At 44.8% G+C, this 20,630-nt stretch overlaps 3 non-coding genes across 3 annotated transcripts; all 3 read right to left on the minus strand.

Moving 5' to 3' along the window:
• Positions 1–19,314: 19,314 nt before the first annotated feature.
• Positions 19,315–19,428, minus strand: LOC140308260 (U5 spliceosomal RNA). The gene has a single exon (XR_011916223.1). It is a non-coding gene; the product is annotated as a U5 spliceosomal RNA (small nuclear RNA).
• Positions 19,429–19,839: 411 nt separating this feature from the next.
• Positions 19,840–20,030, minus strand: LOC140307932 (U2 spliceosomal RNA). Its single transcript, XR_011915952.1, has one exon. It is a non-coding gene; the product is annotated as a U2 spliceosomal RNA (small nuclear RNA).
• A 285-nt stretch (positions 20,031–20,315) lies between these two features.
• LOC140308107 (U5 spliceosomal RNA) lies at positions 20,316–20,429 on the minus strand. Its single transcript, XR_011916083.1, has one exon. It is a non-coding gene; the product is annotated as a U5 spliceosomal RNA (small nuclear RNA).
• Between the last annotated feature and the right edge of the window lie 201 nt (positions 20,430–20,630).

A 20,630-nucleotide genomic window follows, 5' to 3' on the forward strand; every position in this document is an offset into this window, starting at 1 on the left:
GAATAAAGGTGTGCGCACACATAGTGAGCTGTAGGAAAATAGGCAGGGAGCAATGCCGGCTGGGGTATATGTTCTTGTATGTTGTCTGACTGTTTGATTTGAATGTGTTGTGTAAGTGTCCCGTTGAATGTTACATGTTTGGGCTTTGACACGCTTCACTGTGGTTGTTAACTGTGTGGTGTGTCCTGAAATGTTATATGTTTGGGCTGTGTGACATGCTTAATGCTTGTCAGTAGCTACCCACTTATTCATATATAGCAACTGACAACATAAGAAGTCCGGACATACTTTGATAGTAGTTGTAGAAGTATCCTTATTGATAATAGATAAACTAATTCATAGTGATAGAACAGTAGATGAACAGGTGCCTGCACATGTCTCACGAAAATAAAATGGGTGTATGATTGCTGACGGCAGAGCAATACTGCCAAACTTATGAGTTCTTGTGGCAAACTTGATTCAGTGTCTTGACGTGTATACGCTGTTTCGCTGACTTGATTGTCACAAGAAACAAAGTGTGTTTGATAAGATCCGACCATTTTATTACGGGAGGATCAGTATCAGTATTCGGCTGCAAGTAGGTGTGAATGTCCAACCATAATTTGTAAAAAGCGGGTAAGAAAAGGTTCTCATGCCCGACTATACATTAACAAAAGCGGGAGGAGAGGTCTTCGGATGAGAGTGGGTGAGAATTTCCAACCACAATCTATAAAGTGCGGTGAAGAAAAAGGTGTGAATGCTACATAGAACACTCAAAAGTGGAGCGGAAGTGTTCGGCTGCAAGAAGGTGTGAATGTCCGACTATATTTGGTGAAAAGTAGGTGAAGCAAGGTCTGAATGCCCAACCTTACATCATCAAAAGCGAGATCAGGTGTTTGGCTGCAAGAAGGCCATAGTTTGCCAAAAGCGGGTAAGGTGCGAATGACCGACTAAATATCAACAAAAGTGGGGGCGGAGGTCTTCGGATGCAAGTGGGTGTGAATATCCCACCATACAAGTATGGTGGAGAGGAAGCTGTGAATGGCCGACCATAGTAAAAAGCGGGTGAGAAAAGGTGCGAATGTCCACCATTATACACCATCAAAACAGGGAGCGGAGGTGTTTGGCTGCGACAAGGTGTGAATGTCCACCCATAATTAATGAAAAGCGGGCAACAAGTAGGTTTGAATGCCCAACCATACATCATCAAAATAAGGAGCGGAGGTGTTCCGTTGTAAGAAGTTATGAATGTCCGACCATAGTTGGTAAAAAGCGGGTAAGAAAAGGTTAAAATACCCGACTGTACACAATCAATAGCGGGAGCGGAGTTGTTCGGCTACTAAAAGGTGTGAAAGTCCGACCAAGTTTTGTAAAAAGCGGGTAAGAAAAGGTTCGAATGCCCGACAATTTATGATCAAAAGAGGGAGCGGAGTTGTTCAGCTGCAAGAAGGTCTGAATGTCCATCAATAATTGCTAGAAAAAATTAAAGTAAAAATTTTGAAAATCAAACCGCACATGATCATAAGTGGGAGAGGAGGTGTTCAGCTGCAAGAAGGTGTGAATGTCCACCCATAATTACTGAAAAATGGGTAAAAAAAAGGTGCGAATACCCAACCATACATCATCAAAAGCAGCTGTGGATGTGTTCGGCTACAAGAGGGTTTGAACGTCCAACCAAAGTTTGTAAAAAGCAGTTAAGAAAAGTTTCGAATATCCAACCAAACATAATCAAAAGCGGGAGCAGAACTGTTCGACTGCAAGTAAGTGTGAATGTCAGATCATAATTTGCAAAACAACAACTATACACCATCAAATGCGGGAGCGGAGTTGTTTGTCTGTTAGTAGGTGTGAATCTCCGACCATAATTGCTGAAAAATGTGTTAGAAAAGGTAAGAATGCCGGTCCATACATCATCAAAAGCGAGAGAGGTGGTGTTCTGCTGAAAGTAGGTGTGAATGTCCAGCCATAATTACTCACAAACAGGTAAGAAAATGTAGTATTGCCAGATCATACATGATCAAAACAGGGAGCGGAGGTGGTTCAGCTGCAAGAAGGTGTGAATGTCCGACTAAAGTTCAAATATATTCACAAAAGCGGGAGGAGAGGTCTTCGGATGAGAGTGGTTGAGAATTTCCAACCATAATCCATAAAATGCGGTGAAAAAAAGGTGTGATAGAACACTAAAAGGTGGAGCAGACGTGTTCCGCTGTAAGAAGGTGTGAATGTCCGACCATAGTTTGTAAAAAGCGGGTAAGAAAAGGTTAAAATACCCGACTGTACACCACCAATAGCGGGAGCAGGGTTGTTCGGGTACAAGAAGGTGTGAAAGTCCACCCATGGTTTGTAAAAAGCGGGTAACAAAAGGTTCGAATGCCCGAATATATACTATCAAAAGCGGAAGCGGAGGTGTTCGGCTGCAAGAAGGTGTGAACGTCCGACCAAAGTTTGTAAAAAGCAGTTAAGAAAAGGTTCGAATATCCAACCAAACAAAATCAAAAGCGGGAGCAGAGCTGTTCGACTGCAAGTAGGTGTGAATGTCCAGCCATAATTACTCACAACCGGGTAAGAAAAGGTAGTATTGCCAGACCATACATAATCAAAACAGGGAGCAGAGGTGGTTCAGCTGCAACGTGTGAATGTCTGACTATAGTTTGCAAAAAGCGGGTAAGACAAGGTGCGAATAACCGACAATGTATGATCAAAAGAGGGAGCGGAGGTGTTCGGCTGCAAGGTCTGAATGTCCAACCATAATTTCTAAAAACCAGGTAAGAAAAGGCTCGAAAGCCCGACTATACACCATCAAAAGCGGAAGCGGAGGTGTTCGGCTTCAAGAAGACGTGTACCTCCGAACAAAGTTTGTAAAAAGCAGTTAAGAAAAGGTTCGAATATCCAACCAAACATAATCAAAAGCGGGAGCAGAGCTGTTCGACTGCAAGTAGGTGTGAATGTCAGATCATAATTTGCAAAAAGCTGATGAGAAAGGGTGAGAATGCCCGACTATACACCATCAAATGCGGTAGCAGAGTTGTTCGGCTTTGAGTAGGTGTGAATGTCCAGCCAAAATTACTCACAAACGGGTAAGAAAAGGTAGTATTGCCAGACCATACATGATCAAAACAGGGAGCGGAGGTGGTTCAGCTGCAAGAAGGTCTGAATGTCCGACTAAAGTTTGTAAAAAGCGCGTAAGACAAGGTGCGAATGCCAGACAATGTATGATCAAAAGAGGGAGCGGAGGTGTTAGGTTGCAAGAAGGTCTGAATGTCCAACCATAATTTGTAAAAACCGGGAAGAAAAGGCTCGAAAGCCCTACTATACACCATCAAAAGCGCGAGCAGAGGGGTTCAGCTGCAAGAAGGTCTGAATGTCCATCAATAATTTCTTTAAAACATGAAAGAAAATTTTCGAATATCAAACCGCACATGATCATAAGCGGGAGAGGATGTTTTCAGCTGCAAGACGGTGTGAATGTCCACCCATAATTCCTGAAAAATGGGTAAAAAAAGGTGCGAATGCCCAACCATACATTATCAAAAGCAGCTGTGAATATCAGATCATAATTTGCAAAAAGCTGATGAGAAAGAGTGAGAATGCCCGACTATACACCATCAAATGCGGGAGCGGAGGTGTTCGGCTCTGAGTAGGTGGGAATGTCCGACCATAATTGCTGAAAAATGTGTTAGAAAAGGTAAGAATGCCGGTCCATACATCATCAAAAGCGAGAGAGGTGGTGTTCTGCTGAAGGTAGGTGTGAATGTCCAGCCATAATTACTCACAAACGGGTAAGAAAAGGTAGTATTGCCAGACCATACATGATCAAAACAGGGAGCGGAGGTGGTTCAGCTGCAAGAAGGTGTGAATGTCCGACTCGACTAAAGTTCAAATATATTAACAAAAGCGGGAGGAGAGGTCTTCGGATGACAATGGTTGAGAATTTCCAACCATAATCTATAAAATGCGGTGAAAAAAAGGTGTGATAGAACACTAAAAGGTGGAGCGGAAGTGTTCGGCTGCAAGAAGGTGTGAATGTCCGACTATATTTGGTGAAAAGCAGGTGAAGCAAGGTCTGATTGTCCAACCTTACATCATCAAAAACGAGATCAGTGGTGTTTGGCTGCAAGAAGGCCATAGTTTGCCAAAAGCGGGTAAGGTGCGAATGACCGACTAAATATCAACAAAAGTGGGGGCGGAGGTCTTCGGATGCAAGTGGGTGTGAATCTTCCACCATACAAGTATGGTGGAGAGGAAGCTGTGAATCGCTGACCATAGTTTGCAAAAAGCGGTTGAGAAAAGGTGCGAATGTCCAACCATACATGATCAAAACAGGGAGCGGAGGTGGTTCAGCTGCAACGTGTGAATGTCTGACTATAGTTTGTAACAAGCGGGTAAGACAAGGTGCGAATGCCCAACAATGTATGATCAAAAGAGGGAGCGGAGGTGTTCGGCTACAAGAAGGTGTGAAAGTCCGACCATGGTTTGTAAAAAGCAGGTAAGAAAAGGTTCGAATGCCCGAACATACACCATCAAAAGAGGGAGCGGACGTGTTCCGCTGTAAGAAGGTGTGAATGTCCGACCATAGTTGGTAAAAAGCGGGTAAGAAAAGGTTAAAATACCCGACTGTACACAATCAATAGCGGGAGCAGAGTTGTTCGGCTACAAGAAGGTGTGAATATCCACCCATGGTATGTAAAAAGCGGGTAAGAAAAGGTTCGAATGCCCAAATATGTACCATCAAAAGCGGAAGCAGAGGTGTTCGACTGCAAGTAGGTGTGAATATCAGATCATATGCAAAAAGTTGATGAGAAAGGGTGAGAATGCCTGACTAAACACCATCAAATGCGGGAGCGGAAGTGTTTGGCTGTGAGTAGGTGTGAATGTCCGACCATAATTGCTGAAAAATGTGTTAGAAAAGGTAAGAATGCTGGACCATACATCATCAAAAGCGGGAGAGGTGGTGTTCGGCTGCAAGAAGGTGTGAAAGTCCGACCATGGTTTGTAAAAAGCGGGTAAGAAAATGTTTGAATGCCCGAATATACACCATCAAAAGTGGAAGCGGAATTGTTCGGCTGCAAGAAGGTGTGAACGTCCGACCAGTTTGTAAAAAGCAGTGAAAAGCGAGAAAAAGCTTTTCGTTAGTTTTGCATGATTTGGGATTTTGCTTATAAAATGCATTCCTTCACTCAAACTATGTTAAAACTGATTTGTCCTTCATATTTACCTTGTCTAGAAAGATTTAAACAAAAAAAAACCCCCAACGTACTTTGCAGTAAAAGAAAGAGCAAATCTAAGATCTAAAAGTTTCAGGAATCCGAGTATAAGCTTGCTTTCATGAGTTCTTCACGATTTCGGATTTTGCTACAAAATGAATTGCTTTGCTCAAACCAAGTTAAACCTGCTTTGTCCTTCCATATTTATCAATGTCGAGATAGATTTAAACAAAACAAAGAAAACACGTTGTACTTTGCAATATAACAAATAGCAACACTGAAGGATCAGGAATCCGAGAATAAGCTTTTCATGTGTTGTGCATGTTTTGAGATTTTGTTTTAAAATGAATTCCTTCACTCAAATTATGTTAAAACTGCTTTGACATTGATAAATATGAAGACAAAGCAATTTTAACTTGGTTTGAGCAAAGCAATTCATTTTATAGGAAAATCCGAAATCATGCAGAACGTATGAAAATAAGCTTATTCTCGGATTCCTGTTCCTTCAGTGTTGCTCTTTCTTCTACTGCAATATACAATGTTGTTCTTTGTTGAAGTCGATCTAGACATTGATAAATATGAAGTTAAAAGCAGTTTTAACATAGTTTGAGTGAAGGAATTCATTTTATAGCAAAATCCCAAATCATGCAGAACGTATGAAAAGAAGCTTATTCTCGGATTCCTGTTCCTTCAGTGTCTCTCTTTCTTCTACTGCAATATACAATGTTGTTCTTTGTTGAAGTCGATCTAGACATTGATAAATATGAAGGACAAAGAAGTTTTCACTTGGTTTGAGTGAAGGAATTCATTTTATACATAAAATCCCAAATCATGCAGAACGTATGAAAGTAAGCTTATTCTCGGATTCCTGTTCCTTCAGTGTTGCTCTTTCTACTACTGCAATATACAATGTTGTTCTTTGTTGAAGTCGATCTAGACATTGATAAATATGAAGGTAAAAGCAGTTTTAACATAGTTTGAGTGAAGGAATTCATTTTATAGCAAAATCCCAAATCATGCAGAACGTATGAAAATAAGCTTATTCTCGGATTCCTGATCCTTCAGTGTCTCTCTTTCTTCTACTGCAAAATCTAATGTTGTTCTTTGTTGAAGTCGATCTAGACATTGATAAATATGAAGGTAAAAGCCGTTTTACCATAGTTTGATTGAAGGAATGCATTTTATAAGCAAAATCCCAAATCATGCAGAACTCATGAAAAGCTTTTTCTCGGATTTCTGAACCTGTCTTTCTTTTACTGCAAAATACTACGTTGTTTTTTGTTCAAATCTATCTAGACATTTATAAATACCAGCCGAACATCTCTGCTGCCGCTTTTGATAATTTATGGTTTGGTATTCTTACCTTTTCTTACCCGTTTGTGAGTAATTATGGCTGGATATTCACACCTTCTTGCAGCCGAACACCACCTCTCCCGCTTTTGATGATGTATGGGCTGGCATTCTTACCTTTTCTAACACATTTTTCAGCAACTAGGGTGGGACATTCACACCTACTCACAGACAAACACCTCCGCTCTCGCATTTGATGGTGTATAATAGGGCATTCTCACCCTTTCTCATCAGCTTTTTGCAAATTATGATCTGACATTCACACCTACTGCTTTTTACAAACTATGGTCAGACATTCACACCGTCTTACAGTGCAACACCTCCGCTCCCGCTTTTGATGGTGTATAGTCGGGCATTCAAACCTTTCTTACCCGCTTTTTACAAACTTTGGTCGGACATTCAGACCTTCTTGTAGCCGAAAACCTCCGCTCCCTCTTTTGATCATACATTGTCGGGCATTTGCACCTTTTCTTACCCGCTTTTTACAAACCATGGTGAGACTTTCACACCTTCTTGTAGCCGAACACATCCGCTCCCGCTATTGATTGTGTACAGTCGGATATTTGAACCTTTTCTTACCTTCTTTTTACCAACTATGGTTGGGTATTCACACCTACTTACAGCGGAACACGTCCGGTCTGTCTTTTGATGGTGTATGTTCGGGCATTCGAAGCTTTTCTTACCCGCTTTTTACAAACTATGCTCGGACATTCAAACCTTCTTGTAGCCGAACACATCCACTCCTGCTTTTGATGATGTATGGTCTGGCAATACTACCTTTTCTTACCCGTTTGTGAGTAATTATGGCTGGACATTCACACCTACTTTCAGCAGAACACCACTTCTCTCGCTTTTGATGATGTATGGACCGGCATTCTTACCTTTTCTAACACATTTTTCAGCAATTATGGTCGGAGATTCACACCTACTCACAGACGAACAACTCCGCTCCCGCATTTGATGGTGTATAGTTGGGCATTCTCACCCTTTCTCATCAGCTTTTTGCAAATTATGATCTGACATCCCTCCCTCCTGAGCTGTCACCTTATCGTGGTGGGGGAGTTTGCGTGCCCCAATGAGTCCGGGAGCTATGTTGCTCGGGGCTTTAAGCCCCTGGTAGGGTCACCCAAGGCAAGCAGATCCTAGATGAGGGACCAGACAAAGAACAGCTCAAAAGACGATGAACAAAAAATTTGGACCTCGTGATCCCTTGCCCGGATATGGGACACCGGGGCCTCCCCCGGAGGCAGGCCCGGGGGTGGGGCCCGGCAGCGGGCGCCTGGTGGCCGGGTCTGTGCCCATGGGGCTCGGTCGGGCATAGCCCGAAATGATGACGTGGGTCCCCCTTCCGACGGGCTCACCACCCGTGGGAGGGGCCAAGGGGGTCGGGTGCGATGTGAGCTGGGTAGCGGCCGAAGGCAGAGGCCTTGGCGGTCTGATCCTCGGCTACTGAAGCTAGCTCTTGGGACGTGGAATGTCACCTCTCTGTTGGGGAAGGAGCCGGAGCTGGTGCGCGAGGCTGAGCGGTTCCGGCTAGATATAGTCGGACTCACCTCGACGCACGGCTTGGGCTCTGGAACCAGTCCTCTTGAGAGGGGTTGGACTCTCTTCCACTCTGGAGTTGCCCGTGGTGAGAGGCGCAGAGCAGGTGTGGGCATACTTATTGCCCCCCGGCTGTGTGCCAGTACATTGGGGTTTACCCCAGTGAACGAGAGGGTAGCCTCCCTCCGCCTTCGGGTGGGGGGACGAGTCCTGACTGTTGTTTGTGCCTATGCGCCAAACAGCAGTTCAGAGTACCCACCCTTTTTGGAGTCTCTGGGGGAGGCACTGGAGAATGCTCCTACCGGAGACTCCCTCGTTCTGCTGGGGGACTTCAATGCTCACGTGGGCAATGACAGTGAGACCTGGAGGGGTGTGATTGGGAGGAACGGCCCCCCCGATCTGAACCAGAGTGGTGTTATGTTGTTGGACTTCTTTGCTGGTCATGGACTGTCCATAACGAACACCATGTTCAGACATAAGGGTGTCCATATGTGCACTTGGCACCAGGACACCCTTGGCCGCAGTTCGATGATCGACTTTGTGGTTGTATCATCGGACTTGCGGCCGTATGTCCTGGACACTCGGGTGAAGAGAGGGGCGGAGCTGTCAACTGATCACCACCTGGTGGTGAGTTGGCTCCGCTGGTGGGGGAGGATGCCGATCAGACCTGGCAGGCCCAAACGTATTGTGAGGGTCTGCTGGGAGCGTTTGTCAGAATCCCCCGTCAGAAGGAGCTTTAACTCCCACCTCCGGCAGAGCTTCAACCATATCCCGGGGGAGGTGGGGGACATTGAGTCCGAATGGGCCATGTTCCGTGACTCCATTGCCGAGGCAGCTGATCGGAGTTGTGGCCGTAAGGTGGTCGGTGCCTGTCGTGGCGGCAACCCTCGAACCTGCTGGTGGACACCAGTGGTGAGGGAAGCCGTCAAGCTGAAGAAGGAGTCCTATCGGGCCTTTTTGGCCAGTGGGACCCTGGAAGCAGCTGATAGGTACCGACAGGCCAGACGGGCTGCGGCTTCGGCGGTTGCTGAGAAAAAAACTCGGGCCTGGGAGGAGTTCGGTGAGACCATGGAGAACGATTTCCGGACGGCCTCGAAGAGATTCTGGTCCACCATCCGGCGTCTCAGGGGGGGGAAGCGGCTCACAGTCAACACTGTTTACAGTGGGGACGGGGCTTTGCTGACCTCAACTAGGGATGTTGTGAGTCGGTGGGGGGAGTACTTCGAGGAACTCCTCAATCCTACCAACACGTGCTCGGAAGAGGCAGAGTCGGAGAGCTCGGAGACGGGGCCTCCCATTTCTGGGGCTGAGGTTGCCGAGGTGGTCAAAAAGCTCCTCGGTGGCAAGGCCCCGGGGGTGGATGAGGTCCGTCCTGAGTTTCCTGCTTTTGATTATGTTTGGTTGGATATTCGAACCTTTTCTTAACTGCTTTTTACAAACTTTGGTTGGACGTTCACACCTTCTTGTAGCCGAACACATCTACAGCTGCTTTTTATGATGTATGGTTGGGCATTCGCACCATTTTTTCCCCCTTTTTTCAGGAATTATGGGTGGATATTCACATCTTCTTGCAGCGGAACACCTCCTCTCCCACTTATGATCATGTGCGGTTTGATTTTCGAAATTTTTACTTTCATGTTTTCTAGCAATTATTGATGGACATTCAGACCTTCTTGCAGCTGAACACCTCCGCTCCCGCTTTTGATCATACATTGTTGGGCATTCGCACCTTGTCTTACCAGATTTTTACAAACTTTAGTCGAACATTCACACCTTCTTGCAGCTGAACACCTCCGCTCCCGCTTTTGATGGTGTAAAGTCGGGCTTTCGAGCCTTTTCTTACCCGGTTTTTAGAAATTATGGCTGGACATTCAGACCTTGCAGCCAAACACCTCCGCTCCCTCTTTTGATCATACATGGCAAATGGATTTAATTTTAACAAGTCAGGGGTGAAACTGTTCACCTCCAACATATTTTATTTCCTACGTCATCCATCTGTGCTCGGGGCCAAGGCTGAGATAAACAAGGAGTTATCTCATAGAGAGGAACAAACAAATCCCAGCAGAAACCTTGAGGAGGAACTCCATCTGCCCCCACCCAAGAGGAACTTTGGAAAGGAGAGACATCAGAGGCAAGAAGAGAGGTCTTTATTTGCCCCAAACCCTCTCAACAGCACTAATGACCAGGACCAGGGACCAGGACCAGGACCTTCCCCAGCCCCCCAAACCCCTGACAGGTCATTGTGCTCCTCACCCTCCCTTTCTCCCTCCTCCTCCCCTCACCTGAAATTCACTGAGGAGATGATGGAACGGGTCAATGCTGGGCTTAGATCTACCCCCCAGCCCAATCCCTTTTTATCCCCCATAAACCCCCCACCAAAGCGGCCAAAGGTTCCCCGCCGAGCCCCGCCCCTACTAGAGCAGCCGAAGCGACGGAGCCCAGCCCCACCCCCTTCTGTCCCTTCACGCTGCCACCATGTACTGTCTCCGCAGTCTGATGTGTGATGTGTGAGGGGTCCAGGCTGTGTGAATTCTGACAGTCGTGACTTTTCCCAGGACAAGCTGGGACCCTGTTTATTAGAAGATCTTAAAATTTCTGTACTTTTAGGTGACAGAAGGAGAAATGTGACCCAGTCAAAACACAGAGAGTTGCACTCAAAAAGATCTTTAAATAAAGTAAACATACCTTGTGTGCCACAGACTGCACCCAAACACGAGGGGGCAAATAATACCTCTAAAACACTTAAGTTGGCTTTATTAAATGTTAGGTCTTTAGCTGGGAAAACATTCTTAATTGATGATTTTATCACTGAGCACACCCTGGATTTTATGTTTTTAACTGAAACTTGGTTGGAACAAAATAACAGTGCTGCTGTTCTTATTGAGTCAACCCCTCCTGGTTACAGTTTTATCAGCGAGGCCAGAGTGAGCAGGAGAGGAGGAGGGGTCGCAGTCTTATTCAATGAATCCTTTCAATGTAAGCAGTTATCTCCTGGAAGTTTTCAGTCCTTTGAATATATGGCTATACAGGTGAAGGCCTCACCCAGTGTCCTGTTTCTGAATATTTACAGGCCCCCTAAATACTGTTCAGATTTTTCTGAAGACCTCAGTGAACTGCTGTCTATGATCTGTGTTGATTTTGACTGTATAATTATTGTTGGTGATTTTAACATCCATATGGACAATCCTCAGGACAGAGGGACTAAAGACCTGAGTAACACTCTGGACAACTTTGGGCTGACTCAGCATATAACAGAGCCTACGCACAATAGGGGGCACACTCTAGACTTAGTGATCTCCAAGGGTCTAAGCATTTCAAAGATTACTGTGTCTGATGTGGGCCTGTCTGACCATTCCTGTGTTTTCTTTGAGAGTACGATTTCAGTGCACACAAATGTCTCAACAGCAGTGATCTCAAAACTGAAAACAGTAGTAAGATCTTTAACCAGGTTTTCTCCTTAGCACCTGCCCTGTCCGGGGGTTCAGTCAGTGAGCTCGTCAGTAGCTTTAATACTAAAATGTTAAATGTTATGGATACTATTGCTCCCATTAAGGTGAAGGTTATCTCTGGAAGGAAGAAGTCTCCATGGCGAAATTCCACACTGGTGAAAAATGGGAAAAGAGTGTGTCGGAAAGCTGAGCGCAGATGGAGAAAAACAAATCTCCAGGTTCATTATGACATCTATAAAGAGAAACTTCACTCTTATAATTTACAACTGAGGAATGCAAGGAAATCCTACTTCCCTGACATCATCACCAAAAACAGTCATAATGCTCGGGCCTTATTTGCTACAGTTGACAGGCTAACAAACCCTCCTGTGTCAGTGGCAAATGAACTCCATTCCACCATGGCCTGCAATGACTTTGCCAAATTCTTCATAGACAAAGTCCAAAATATTAGACAAGCAGTTGGTACATCAGCAGCAGGTTCAGCATATGTACTGTGTCCACCGAAAACCGGTTTAAACACCATGACACTATTTCAACCCATTAACAGTAAAGACCTGGAGGACATCTTACGTCACCTGAAGTCCTCCTCTTGCTGTTTAGACATCCTACCAACAGGTTTTTTCAAAGGGGTCTCAAAGACTTTGGAGTCAGACCTGTTACTGATTGTGAACCTGTCCTTAACGTCAGGTGTGTTTCCAGAGCCACTAAAAACAGCTGTAATTAAACCTCTGCTGAAAAAGGACAATCTTGATAAGACGCAAATGAACAACTACAGGCCCATCTCAAATCTCCCATTTTTAAGTAAGATCATTGAAAAAGCGGTTTTTCAACAGCTTAATTACTTTTTAACACAAAATAACTGCTATGATACCTTCCAGTCAGGCTTTAGACAGCACCACAGCACTGAGACTGCTCTGACCAAAGTGTTTAATGACATATGTCTGAACACAGACAGTGGAAAAATGTCAGTCTTAGTTTTACTGGATCTCAGTGCTGCCTTTGATACAGTTGACCACAATATATTACTCAAACAACTGGAGAACTGGGCTGGTCTTTCCGGAACTGTACTAAACTGGTTCAAAACATACTTAGAGAACAGGAAGTACTTTGTGTCAATAGGTAACTTTACATCTGAGCAGACAAGAATCACAAGTTCCCCAAGGTTCCATCCTGGGACCTCTTCTGTTTAACATCTACATGCTCCCACTGGCACAGATTATAAAAAACAACCAAATAAACTACCATAGCTATGCAGATGACACACAGATGTATATAACAATGTCACCAGGAGACAGAGGGCCTGTACAGGCCCTTGGAAAATGCATTGAGGAGATTAATGACTGGATGTGCCACAACTTCCTCCAGCTAAACAAAAACAAAACTGAGGTAATTGTCTTTGGAGCCAAAGATAAACGATTGAAAGTCACCACAGAGCTTCAATCTATAAATCTAAAAACGACCAACCAGGCCAGAAATCTGGGTGTAGTGATGGACTCAGACCTAAATTTGGACAAACACATTAAGGCATTAACAAAGTCAGCCTACTATCACCTTAAGAATATATCAAGGCTAAAAGATCTGATGTCTCAGCAGGACCTGGAAAAACTAGTCCATGCATTCATCTTTAGTAGGCTTGATTATTGTAATAGCATCTTTACAGGTCTGCCTAAAAAGTCAGTTAGACAACTGCAGCTCATCCAGAACTCAGCTGCTCGAGTCCTCACTAAGACCAAAAAAGTGGAGCACATCACAGTCCAGCTCTCAAGTCTTTACACTGGCTGCCTGTCCATCAGAGGATAGACTTTAAAGTTCTGATGCTGGTCTATAAAGCTCTGAATGGTCAAGGACCAAAATACATCAGTGACCTCCTGACCCACTATGAACCTTCCAGACCCCTCAGGTCATCTGGATCCGGTATTTTATCAGTTCCCAGAGTCAAAACCAGACATGGAGAAGCTGCATTCAGCTTCTATGCTCCACATGTCTGGAACAAAGTCCCAGAAAGCCTCAGATCAGCTGAAACACTCAGTGTATTTAAGTCCAGGTTGAAGACACATCTATTTTCAGCTGCATTTGAATAAGCTTGAGTTTCAAAACGGAATCATGTTTTAACTATTGATTTTATCTTTCATATATATAATTTTTTCTGATTTTATCTATTGTTCTTATTTCCTTCTTTTGTTTAAATTTTAAATCATGCTTTTTATTTCTTCTGTTTTAATGTCTCTGTGAAGCACTTTGAATCACCTTGTTGTTGAATTGTGCTATACAAATATACTTGCCTTGTCTTGCCTTGCCTTACATTGTCGGGCATTCGCACCTTGTCTTACCCGCTTTTTACAAACTATAGTCAGACATCCACACCTTCTTGCAGCTGAACCACCTCCGCTTACTGTTTTGATCATGTATGGTCTGGCAATACTACCTTTTCTTACCCGTTTGTGAGTAATTATGGCTGGACATTCACACCTACTTTCAGCAGAACACCACCTCTCTCGCTTTTGATGATGTATGGACCGGCATTCTTACCTTTTCTAACACATTTTTCAGCAATTATGTTCGGAGATTCACACCTACTCACAGACGAACAACTCCGCTCCCGCATTTGATGGTGTATAGTCGGGCATTCTCACCCTTTCTCATCAGCTTTTTGCAAATTATGATCTGACATCCACACCTACTTGCAGTCGAACAGTTCTGCTCCCGCTTTTGATTATGTTTGGTTGGATATTCGAACCTTTTCTTAACTGCTTTTTACAAACTTTGGTTGGACGTTCACACCTTCTTGTAGCCGAACACATCCACAGCTGCTTTTGATGATGTATGGTTGGGCATTCGCACCTTTTTTTTACCCATTTTTCAGGAATTATGGGTGGATATTCATACCTTCTTGCAGCTGAACACCTCCTCTCCCACTTATGATCATGTGCGGTTTGATTTTAGAAATTTTTACTTTCATGTTTTCTAGCAATTATTGATGGACATTCAGACCTTCTTTGCAGCTGAACACCTCCGCTCCCGCTTTTGATCATACATTGTCGGGCATTCATACCTTGTCTTACCAGATTTTTACAAACTTTAGTCGAACATTCACACCTTCTTGCAGCTGAACACCTCCGCTCCCGCTTTTGATGGTGTAAAGTCGGGCTTTCGAGCCTTTTCTTACCCGGTTTTTAGAAATTATGGTTGGATATTCAGACCTTGCAGCCGAACACCTCCGCTCCCTCTTTTGATCATACATTGTCGGGCATTCGCACCTTGTCTTACCCGCTTTTTACAAACTATAGTCAGACATTCACACGTTGCAGCTGAACCACCTCCGCTCCCTGTTTTGATCATGTATGGAGTGGCAATACTACCTTTTCTTACCCATTTGTGAGTAATTATGGCTGGACATTCACACCTACTTGCAGTCGAACAGCTCTGCTCCTGCTTTTGATTTTGTTTGGTTGGATATTCGAACCTTTTCTTAACTGCTTTTTACAAACTTTGGTCGGACGTTCACACCTTCTTGCAACCAAACACCTCCGCTTCCGCTTTTGATGGTATATATTCGGGAATTCGAACATTATCTTACCCGTTTTTTACAAACCATGGTCGGACTTTCACACCTTCTTGTAGCCGAACAACTCCACTCCCGCTATTGATTGTGTACAGTCGTGTAGTTTAACCTTTTCTTACCCGCTTTTTAACAACTATGGTCGGACATTCACACCGTCTACAGCGGAACACCTCCGCTTCCGCTTTTGATGGTGTATAGTCGGGCATTCGAACCTTTTCTTACCCGCTTTTTACAAACTATGGTCGGACATTCAAACCTTCTTGTAGCCGAAAAGCTCCGCTCCCTCTTTTGATCATACATTGTCGGGCATTTGCACCTTTTCTTACCCGCTTTTTACAAACCATGGTCGGACTGTCACACCTTCTTGTAGCCAAACACATCTGCTCCCGCTATTGATTGTGTACAGTCGGGTTTTTTAACCTTTTCTTACCCGCTTTTTACCAACTCTGGTCGGACATTCACACCTTCTTACAGCGGAACACCTCCGCTCCCTCTTTTGATGGTGTATGTTCAGGCATTCGAACCTTTTCTTACCCGCTTTTTACAAATTATGCTCGGACATTCAAACCTTCTTATAGCCGAACACATCCACTCCTGCTTTTGATGATGAGTGGTTGGGCATTCGAACCTACTTCTTGCCCGCTTTTCATTAATTATGGGTGGACATTCACACCTTGTCGCAGCCAAACACCTCCGCTCCCTGTTTTGATGGTGTATGGTTGGACATTCGCACCTTTTCTCACCCGCTTTTTGCAAACTATGGTCAGCAATTCACAGCTTCCTCTCCACCATACTTGTATGGTGGGATATTCACACCCACTTGCATCCGAAGACCTCCGCCCCCACTTTTGTTGATATTTAGTCGGTCATTCGCACCTTACCCGCTTTTGGCAAACTATGGCCTTCTTGCAGCCAAACACCTCTGATCTCGCTTTTGATGATGTAAGGTTGGGCATTCAGACCTTGCTTCACCTGCTTTTCACCAAATATAGTCGGACATTCACACCTTCTTGCAGCCGAACACTTCCGCTCCACCTTTTAGTGTTCTATCACACCTTTTTTTCACCGCATTTTATAGATTATGGTTGGAAATTCTCAACCACTCTATCCGAAGACCTCTCCTCCCGCTTTTGTTAATATATTTGAACTTTAGTCAGACATTCACACCTTCTTGCAGCTGAACCACCTCCGCTCCCTGTTTTGATCATGTATGGTCTGGCAATACTACTTTTTCTTACCCGTTTGTGAGTAATTATGGCTGGACATTCACACCTACTTTCAGCAGAACACCACCTCTCTCGCTTTTGATGATGTATGGACCGGCATTCTTACCTTTTCTAACACATTTTTCAGCAATTATGGTCGGAGATTCACACCTACTCACAGACAAACAACTCCGCTCCCGCATTTGATGGTGTATAGTCGGGCATTCTCACCCTTTCTCATCAGCTTTTTGCAAATTATGATCTGACATTAACACCTGCTTTTGATGATGTATGGTTGGGTATTCGCACCTTTTTTTTACCCATTTTTCAGGAATTATGGGTGGACATTCACACCTTCTTGCAGCTGAACACCTCCTCTCCCACTTATGATCATGTGCGGTTTGATTTTCGAAATTTTTACTTTAATTTTTTCTAGCAATTATTGATGGACATTCAGACCTTCTTGCAGCTGAACACCTCCGCTCCCGCTTTTGATCATACATTGTCGGGCATTCGCACCTTGTCTTACCAGATTTTTACAAACTTTAGTCGAACATTCACACCTTCTTGCAGCTGAACACCTCCGCTCCCGCTTTTGATGGTGTAAAGTCGGGCTTTCGAGCCTTTTCTTACCCGTTTTTTAGAAATTATGGTTGGACATTCAGACCTTGCAGCCGAGCACCTCCGCTCCCTCTTTTGATTATACATTGTCGGGCATTCGCACCTTGTCTTACCCGCTTTTTACAAACTATAGTCAGACATTCACACGTTGCAGCTGAACCACCTCCGCTCCCTGTTTTGATCATGTATGGTCTGGCAATACTACCTTTTCTTACCCGTTTGTGAGTAATTATGGCTGGACATTCACACCTACTTTCAGCAGAACACCACCTCTCTCGCTTTTGATGATGTATGGACCGGCATTCTTACCTTTTCTAATACATTTTTCAGCACTTATGGTCGGACATTCACACCTACTCAGAGCCGAACACCTCCGCTCCCGCATTTGATGGTGTAGAGTCGGGCATTGTCACCCTTTCTCATCAGCTTTTTGCAAATTATGATCTGACATTCAGACCTGCTTTTGATAATGTATGGTTGGGCATTGGCACCTTTTTTTACCCATTTTTCAGGAATTATGGGTGGACATTCACACCGTCTTGCAGCTGAACACCTCCTCTCCCGCTTATGATCATGTGCGGTTTGATATTCGAAAATTTTCTTTCATGTTTTAAAGAAATTATTGATGGACATTCAGACCTTCTTGCAGCTGAACCCCTCTGCTCGCGCTTTTGATGGTGTATAGTCGGGCATTCGCACCTTGTCTTACCCGCTTTTTACAAACTTTAGTCGGACATTCAGACCTTCTTGCAGCTGAACCACCTCCGCTCCCTGTTTTGATCATGTATGGTCTGGCAATACTACCTTTTCTTACCCGTTTGTGAGTAATTTTGGCTGGACATTCACACCTACTCACAACCGAACAACTCCGCTACCGCATTTGATGGTGTATAGTCGGGCATTCTCACCCTTTCTCATCAGCTTTTTGCAAATTATGATCTGACATTCACACCTACTTGCAGTCGAAAAGCTCTGCTCCCGCTTTTGATTATGTTTGGTTGGATATTCGAACCTTTTCTTAACTGCTTTTTACAAACTTTGTTCGGAGGTTCACGTCTTCTTGAAGCCGAACACCTCCGCTTCCGCTTTTGATGGTGTACAGTCGGGCATTTTAACCTTTTCTTACCCGCTTTTTACCAACTATGGTTGGACATTCACACCTTCTTACAGCGGAACACCTCCGCTCCCTCTTTTGATGGTGTATGTTCGGGCATTCGAACCTTTTCTTACCCGCCTTTTAAAAACTATGGTCGGACATTCAAACCTTCTTGTAGCCGAACACATCCACTCCTGCTTTTGATGATGTATGGTTGGGCATTCGCACCTTTTCTTAACCATTTTTCAGTAATTATTGGTGGACATTCAGACCTTCTTGCAGCTGAACACCTCCGCTCCCGCTTTTGATGGTGTATAGTCGGGCTTTCGAGCCTTTTCTTCCCCGGTTTTTAGAAATTATGGTTGGACATTCAGACCTTGCAGCCGAAAACCTCCGCTCCCTCTTTTGATCATACATTGTTGGGCATTCGCACCTAGTCTTACGCGCTTTTTACAAACTTTAGTCAGAAATTCACACCTTGCAGCTGAACCACCTCAGCTCCCTGTTTTGATCATGTATTGTCTGGCAATACTACCATTTCTTACCCGTTTGTGAGTAATCTTCTAAAAGGTCCTCCTCGGCTGTTGACCTTCGGGGAGGTGAGTACCTTCACTAGACTCACCTGTCTGCTCTTCCTCCTCATTTAGCGTAGCTCCACCCTCTGCCTGTGAATTCTCACAGACTTCAGCACTGAGTGGTGAGGCCTCTACAGGCCCCTCTCCTTTTTGCTCCTCACTTCCAATCCAAGCTTTTAGCGGGAAGTTTGAATTTATTGGGTCAACCTCTTCACTTTGTTCACCAACTGCCACCTCTGGTCCTTCTCTTTGTTGGCTTGACTGTGGCTTTACCGTCTTTAATTTGTTGGCAAAAGATTTAGGGCAATCTCAGAAGAGGTGATTTAATTCTCCACAGAGATTACATTTCCTGCCATTTGGACACTCTCCAAAAGTGTCCCCAATTTCTCTGCATTTCCCACATATCACCTTGGTACAAGCCTCAACCAGGTGCCCATGCTCACCACACTTGCGGCAGAGCTTGGGCTGCCCCTGGTACTGGATGTAACCTCGGTTTTCGAGGTGGCCAGAGTGTCACTTTGCATCTCCGCCCACCCGCTGCACTGAGCACTCTTCAGCCCTTTTAAATGGTATAACATTGCACTCCCGCACGCTCCAGCGAGCACCATTCAAGCAACAACTTTGCACTCCAGCTTCAAACATCGGCACAGTCGCAACAAGTAAGGCAACTCTACTCAGAGAAGTCACTCTGCACAGTAACAAGATTTCTTTTGCACAGACAGAAAGGGCTTCACCCGCAAAGGTAAAGCCTGCCAAAAATAGCAACAACTCATTAGTGCTGCTCTCCACGGAAGTCTTTAGTAAAAGGCGAAAGACTTGTACATTATGAAGAGAAACCAGAGTACGATTATCTGTCACTGCGGGAGCAGGGCATCAGGCTAGTTGGCATAGCCACCTTCCCCATGGTGAGCTTTGCTTGATTGAGACGCTTGCTCCCCCTCCTTGCTCCTCGGCTGACCAAGTAGGAAAAATCGGGCCCTATTCGATGGCTGCCTTGTCTTTTACTCTGTGCAAAAGACAAGGCAGCCACAAACACCACGGGAACACCGTATTGAGGCTTTGTTCTGACCGCTCATTCAGTGTCGCGTTTCTTTCAAGCAATTCTCCCGGTTAGCCCGCACTCGGCTCGCCCCCAGAGCTGTGTTAAAGTCTACTTCGCATTCACTCTCTTTTCTCAGCAGACTAAAAGAAAGTTTCATCTTGGGCTCCCTGAAACTTCCATCCTGCACCACTGTTTGCTTTTTCACAAGAGCAGAGAAGAGCGCACCGTTCCCAGCGGCACTGCAGTACTGGGTCGATGCTTGGAGTGAACGGAGCAAGCTCCTTTTTCAACTCCTATTGCTAAAAATCCATTTAATATGTAGTCCTCGTACAAAGGCCATATCAGATATTAAACTGATAAGAACAGGTACTACACTTGATCTTAGCCAAAAGGCCGAGAAGCGATAACTGTCCACTGGTTCACGTCCGAGGGCCCTTCCTGGCACAATGCGCACTTGTAGCGGTGTTCTTTTTATGGCCAGAGGTGGCCAGAGTGTCACTTTGCACCTCCGCCCACCCGCTGCACTGAGCACTCTTCAGCCCTTTTAAATGGTATAACTTTGCACTCCCGCACGCTCCAGCAAGCACCATTCAAGCAACATCGGCACAGTCGCAACAAGTAAGGCGACTCTACTCAGAGAAGTCACTCTGCACAGTAACAAGATTTCTTTTGCACAGACGGAAAGGGCTTCACCCGCAAAGGTAAAGCCTGCCAAAAATAGAAACAACTCATTAGTGCTGCTTTCCACGGAAGTCTTTAGTAAAAGGCGAAAGACTTGTACGTTATGAAGAGAAACCAGAGTACGATTATCCGTCACTGCGGGAGCAGGGCATCAGGCTAGTTGGCATAGCCACCTTCCCCATGGTGAGCTTTGCTTGGTTGAGACGCTTGCTCCCCCTCCTTGCTCCTCGGCTGACCAAGTAGGAAAAATCGGGCCCTATTCGATGGCTGCCTTGTCTTTTACTCTGTGCAAAAGACAAGGCAGCCACAAACACCACGGGAACA

Source organism: Leuresthes tenuis, unplaced genomic scaffold, assembly GCF_036924035.1.
Source record: "Leuresthes tenuis unplaced genomic scaffold, fLeuTen1.0.hap1 SCAF_5, whole genome shotgun sequence".
Classification (NCBI taxonomy): domain Eukaryota; kingdom Metazoa; phylum Chordata; class Actinopteri; order Atheriniformes; family Atherinopsidae; genus Leuresthes; species Leuresthes tenuis.